The sequence below is a fragment of the Rhagoletis pomonella genome, unplaced genomic scaffold (assembly GCF_013731165.1).
Source record: "Rhagoletis pomonella isolate Grant_MI unplaced genomic scaffold, Rhpom_1.0 Rhpom_scaffold_00013, whole genome shotgun sequence".
NCBI classification, from domain to species: domain Eukaryota; kingdom Metazoa; phylum Arthropoda; class Insecta; order Diptera; family Tephritidae; genus Rhagoletis; species Rhagoletis pomonella.
The window spans coordinates 21,527,918-21,535,082 of record NW_023458567.1 but is presented as its reverse complement, the minus strand read 5'-3'; positions in this window follow the sequence as shown (position 1 = coordinate 21,535,082).

Genomic DNA, 7,165 nt, shown 5'->3' with positions numbered 1-7,165 from the left:
CTGGCAACATACAAGGCAATAGGCCGGCCGGTTTTGAACTACGCAGCACCAGTGTGGTCGCCGGGGACTAGTAGGACGCAGTGGACGAAGCTACAGACTGTACAGAACACCGCACTCAGGACAGCGCCAAGATGCCTCCTGATGTCGCCCGAACACCATCTCCACGGCGAGGCGCAAATGCTCCCCGTAAAGGAGCACAACATAATGCTCTGCAATCAGTTCCTGATCGGGAGCCACCGAAGTGGCCACCCAAACAGACAACTGCTTGCAGAGGAGCCCTCGCCTAGGCACGTCAGGAGGCATCTATACGAACTGCCGGACGAAGTCCAGAGGTTCATCAAGCAACCTCTGGACCCGTCAGCTTACCGACTGGCCCTGAACGGCATTCACAGGGAGTCAGTCTCGAGTTATGTAGACTCTAGACCTGTGAATGCCGTTATAGGCATACCGCCCCCGGACACAGACGAGACGGAGCTTCAACTGCCTCGGGAGACACGAACGACACTAGCACAACTTCGCTCAGGCTACTGCAGCAGGTTAAACTCCTACCTGAGTAGATTGAATGAGGATGTGCCAAATAAGTGTCCAGCATGCGGAGAGACCCCACATGACTCGAAACATCTCTTCGCATGCCCGGAAAACCCGACAAACCTAACGGCCTTGTCCCTGTGGACCAACCCCACAGAAGCTGCACGCTTCCTAGGGTGCCGTTAGTGGAACTTGACGACAACGACTGAGATACCAACCGTCCTGGGCGGGGTTGTTGTAGCCGCTACAACAACAACAACAACAACACTTGGCTGAGCAGATAGACGATTCGACATTCTGCACAATGAACGACGACGCACCCACCAGGAATATGGGCAGCTCCTGCAGCTCACTAGACACAACAATAGACAGCGCTGGTCTGATAAACAGCGTATCATGGCGACCTATGCTGATCTTGGCATCATACCATCTGCCCATAATCATCTCCATCGATAAACCAGCCAGACTTTATATCAACTTTACTAAATCTGATTGGAAAGGCTTCGCGGAATTTACTGAAAGCACCTTCGCTACGCTCCCCACACCAACGACATCCACATAGGTGAACGTTTGTTCCGCAGGGTTGTCCGTCCAAACTTCCCTACTGAAGCGGTTGTTCTAACCGATGAGCGAGACAACCTTCGTCAGGCCTGTGCCGGAAATCTCCGTATCAAGGATCTCAACGCGGAAAGTGGAAAAGACCAATATATACAAGTTTTTAGTGATATATTTAGCCATATTTTAACATATATGGCTAAAATGAAGTATTATGGTTGTATGTATCGTAATATATGGGCAATTTGTGCGTTTTTGTGAGTGTAGTAAGGGAATAAAAAAGGTGCAATTGTGGAAATGTTTTTTGTTAACAACTTTTGATCTGATAAAAAGTTAATTTCCGCCTTCGGATTCTTGTTACTTTGTTCCAGACGCGTCTAATCGTACTCCGTTGCCTAAATTTTGATGAATTTTAGGTGTTGAAAGTCCATCTAGATAATTAGGGTACTCTTTATGAATTTGTAAAACGATTTTGGGTTGCTTTGCCCAAACGCGTGAATCGAATCAAAAACCTTTTACACACACTTGTAGAAAACAGTTCACGCTTTCCCTGCAAACCATTTTATAAGAGTATTCTGAATCGTAAAGAAATTTTAAAGAATTCGGAAAGATCCCATCCGATTTTTTGCCGATTTTTCTAAAATTAATTAAATTACGCACACTTCCATTCTTTTCCGAAATTTCGCAAGAAAAGCGGTAAAGAAATGAAAATAATGCTGCTATGTGAAGAATTTCTTGCAGACTTTTTTCATAATTTTCTTTATATTTCGTACAGAAATTTCTTTACGAGTTCGTGTCAACCACTTCATATAATTTTCTTTGAAGATTCGGAAAAAAAAATCGTTACAGAAATCAGATACTCCTAAAGATTTCGTTAAGATTTCGGGAACTTTGGTTTGCAGGGTTTATTACAAAAATAAAATTTACTATATCTGTGCACTAATTTATTAATAACGTCGGTTGGAAATATGGTATTTTTTGTAAGTTTCCGAGCTGAGCTGTCAAAAAAAAAATATCCACGAAATATCTCTGCAAAAGGTGTTCAGCCCCTCTTCTTTAGCAAAACAGAAAGGAGAATTTTACTTAGTGAGGGTTATAACCCCTAAGCTCGGCCGAAGGCCGCCTACGCAGAAAGGTATTATCTGCAAAATGTGTTCAGCCTCCCTTCTTTGGCAACAAAGAAAGGAGAATTCTACTCTCTGCAAAAGGTGTTCAGCCCCTCTTCTTGGGCAACAGAGAAAGTAGTGAGGGTTATAATCGTTTTGGAAAAAATCCAAAGGGGTCTTGTGGGGGGGAGGGCGCGTGAGGGGTGACTTTTCATAAAGCGGCGTTCATCCTCTTTCGTTTAGGGGGGTTTGGGGAACCACGCCCCCTCTCCTCCGCCCCCACCCCTAAATCGTTGTACAAATAGCTAAAGATTTCCCTTTTATTTTTGTAATAAAGCTGTTGTCTACAAGTTTTGATTCGATTCGCGCGATTGGGCACAGCAACCCAAAATCATTATACAAATTGATAAAGAGTACCCTGTTTTACGAAATTCCCAAAGGCGGACATCTCTCATAGGGGGACAAAAAGCAGGTAGGCATCACTGTCCGCTTATGGGAGCTTTCACTGTATATGCATACAGCTCACGTCGGCTATTTTTAAAACTGCTGAAGCCCTCACCTAAGGTTCCACAAATATTTCTTCACATACCGTGCCCCTAAATACAGCGGAATCGAGCAAACAGGTGGCATATATGTAACATATATAATAAAGAAAAATTCCTTTATTTCCCTAACTTTTTTTATGTAACACATCTCTCAATAACCATGGATGTACCATTAAGTTATCGAGTATAAATATATCGTGTAATCCCCAGAACCACCGGCATAACAGCGGAACTTCTTTAAATACATTCGAATATACATATATATGTACATCGAGATGATTGTTAGCGAAGCCACAAATAAGCAGCAATTTTTTGTTTTCGCTTGCATGCACCAAATATTCATTCGGTCATGCTTTAGCTTGGTATGTAGATAGATGCATGTATATATACATATACAGCCTGCCACCACCTGAACGACCATGGTAACTCATTAAATTATGCAGCACAAGGAAAAGAAAACAGAGGCATGAATGTACCTGCTGTGGTTATATACTTACGAATAACGTCCTGATGCTCTGCTTTGTATGTGTCATAAAATGGGAACAATGATCTGTAAAGGCGCTCCCATATAATTTCTTTGTGGTTCTTATCACTGTAGCCTTCCGCAAAACTATTGTAAAGAACCTCTTGAGACCGCACCAAACGAATTAATTTCATGGAATTTATTTTCACTTCTATATCACTATTTGATTTACGATTCTTTGCTTTTTCTCGATTTTCTGGTTTGTGTATATTGTTGGAAATTGTCACAGCTCCCTCCATTTTACAATACACGCGTACGCGGAAAACTTAAAATAACTAAATACGCGTCGCAGCTGCTAGCTGCGTGCAAAATATCTGAACAATACTAATTCCATCTTGCTCACTCCTACTTTTAAATAAGGATGGCCGTGAGATATATCTGTTTCACATTAACTATACGCGTACTGCAAAACTGCTATTAGCAGCGTCAAAAAAAACAGCAAGGGGACAACAAAATGCCAAATAGTTGTGAAGAAACAAGTTTTCATAATAAGAGAAACGCGTTGAAACAGAACAGAGTGACACAGTAGAAAATAAATCATTATGCAATCGTTCGCTGTGTCCTAATTTGTGTGCAAAATGAAGCAAGCTGCAAAAATATGCCTAGCATCCAAGTCTTTCTTAGAGTTTTTGAATATAAAAGCAAAAGAATTTGATTTGTATTTTGTTCGCGTCAAGCTTGGACGATGATAACACCACCACATCGGCGACAAAAAAACTTTAGCAAAATTCATTATAAGGCGTTCACACTTCAACACATTCCACTAATTTTGCTGGTACAAATAACCAATTAGTTTCTTAGAATGTAAATTACTTTTGTGAAAAAGAGGACTAAATTAGATACATTGAATAGCAAAATATTTGTTATTTACATAATTGATGTACATTGATGAATCGCTTGTGGAGATGGCTCGCCGCTAATCGCAGGCGATAGATAGCAGGAGCTATCGCCCTCGAGCTATCGCAGGCGATGAACTGTCAAATAGTGGGTTTTGCGACTTGTTTTAACTTTTAGGGCCGGTTGTTAAATGTCTGGTTATCACTACTTGCCGGTTAAACATCATTATCGACGTTTTCGACATAATGCATATAACATGTGATCGATAAAGCAGTCGTTGTATTTAACCGGAGCTTCTACCTCCGATTTGTGCTCTTAATTGTGCAGAAATTTAGGGCCGGTTGCTCAAAGCCTGGTTGACACTAATCCCTGGTTAAACATCGTTATCGACGTTACCGACACCGTGTTATATGCATGGAGTCGAAAACGTCGATGTTAACCGACGATTAGTGTTAATCAGGCTTTGAGCAACCGGCCCTTAGTGTTTCTATACTAAAAATGTATATGCTCAAAACCACGTGGTTGTAAAGAAATGTACTCGTAAATCTTAAGGCTCCGACAGATAGAACATCTTTTCTGCGTATGCTTTTGACTGAAAAAAGAAACTCACAAACGATAGCGAGACGGCACAATCAAAACGTTGCCGCAACAAAACGGCTTACTTTGATTAGTCAAAAATCAGCTGGTTTGAATTCGTTTCATACATTTTTGTTGTTGCTGTTGTTTTGCCGCATATGCCTGCGTCAAAAGTTAAGAGTTGGGTGAATTTTATCAGTTGCGGCAATGCATGCGTTGCCGATGTATCGTCTTATATTTAAAATCACAGAGTTAGGGCCTGTGCCAATTGATAGAAAAGTTCTATGGTGGAAAAACTTTTTACTATGGTGAGAAAATTTAACATTTCTGCTGTGCCAATTCGTAACTTTTTACTGCTGGAAATTTTTGACAGTTGCTTTGATGCACAAGAAGACAATCGAGTTTGCTATTTATAAAATGCAGCAATTATATAGAAAATATTTGCCTTTGATGATTTCAATTCTTCTGGAACTGAAATCCATGCATTTATTAGACCTTTTAGCAGTAATATTAGAAATAAAAACACGTCAAAACCGTCTGGTAAGTGTGTTCACAAAAAATGTTTAAAACCGTGTACAATTGTTTCCAATAAAAACATATGTCGTTTTAGGGTATTATGTACATGCAACAAGACGTTTATTCCAAAATACTAAGCAGCATTATGAACGGCGATAACAAGACTACAAAAACGTATCTTAGGTTGTCCTCTGCTTCGTTTCGAAAAATTGTAACTCACATTCCCAAAAAGCGCCACGGATGGTCAGTGGAGTACGAAGTAATCTGTAAAATAGTATTTTTAATTAAAAAAATACATAACGCCTTTTCATATGTAAATCTGAAATTAAATCTTACAAGTTATATAGCTTTTCTTTATTTTTTTTTCCGGCGGGACCATGTTCTTTTATTTCCACTCGCTCTTGTTTTCTTTAATTTATGTGTATACGTGCGTTGTTCGTTCTTCTTGATAATGCTTGCTGTCAAATTTTTCACTAGCCCTGCCGTATCAAACATTTTTATTCACCTCATAGCTGTCAAAAATTTACTATCCAGAGAACTTTTCTATCAATTGGCACAGGCCCTAACATGGAAAATGTTACTCATACGCCAAATCGTACTTAACCGTACTCATATATAATCGTGCATGGCGTATGAGTAATAGTGAGCGTAGAGGCAACTTTTAGGTGATTCAACTAATCGCCTCTAAAATTGCGTGGAAAATCGCCTCATGCGAACACCGTATGAAAGTTAGAATTTTTTCGTTCGCAATGCAAAATTAACCCACTTCCCTGTTTCAAATCACTCCCAAATTCCCCATTGGGGTCAAATTCTGTGGTGGATGTCTACCATGGAACGACGCTGGCGGCTGGTTGAAGGCATTTCATTTTTCATCTTCTTTATGATTGCTACCGCGTTTTTGCGATGTGGAAGCTCTTGACTGCGTTGAATGTGTGGTTTGTAGTGATGTGCTGAGTCGATACTTTTAAGAATTGATCGATACGGGGTACCGAAACGTTAAGAACGCACGTAGAACCAAAAATAAAAGCGGTTCAGGAGAGCTTAGCCTATCGAAAGCAAGTCTAGGGGCGAATAGAGGTTTTAGTGCTGATTCAAATGAAAAATATACCGTTTTCATCGCCAAAATGCTGAGAAACTCTTCCTTATTTGAAACGTTTTTTTTTCTAGATGCATCGGACGATGTTATCTTTGTAGGCCTGAAAGACTTCTTCATACGTCAAAGCATTTTTCTTGAATTTTAGATTTACGAAGGTAATGGTATTTTGCTGTTGCGATAAGGTCAAGAAGGCGATGAGAGTGTTGTTTTACGACAGCAATATTTTCAATATGTGGTTTTTACCATAGTGAAAAAATGCCAAGAAATTTTTGCCGCTTGTGAAAAAGCACACATAGGCCCGTCAAAATGGGTACTTGTACGTCAATAACGGAAAAGTATGCGAAGGAAGTGCCGTATGTACCGTAGAGATACGCCACAATGAAGGTGTTGCGTCCGCAAACAAAAATCAGCTGTTCCTTATGGCTGCGTGCTTGGGGTTTACACAAGTCAATTTTTCAGAAACAATAGCAAAACATTCACATTTTTTTACTAATATATACACACTTCTCCTGATGTCTTCGTCACTGTATCTGGATTTTCGAAGACAGTTTGTTGTCTGGATGCCTACTTTACTCAAACAAAGTGAAAATTAATGCATTTTCTCATTGGTCTTGTCTTGTGTAAACGCGGTCTTATACAACTGTCAGCAGTGACGGACCTACGTGCGTCAAAAGTTGAGTATTGGCCAACGTTCGTTGGGTCCGTCGACGCAGTCTACTCAACTGTCAGTTTCATCCTTGAACGGAACATACGCGAAGTACCCATTCTGACGGGGCCAATAGCGTTGCAGCACTGATGTTTTCAGTCCGAAGGTTGAGGATCTAAGTTTAAATTTGATAGAGGTATGCAATAAAATCAAGGGTTAACGTCAGAATTGAAAAAA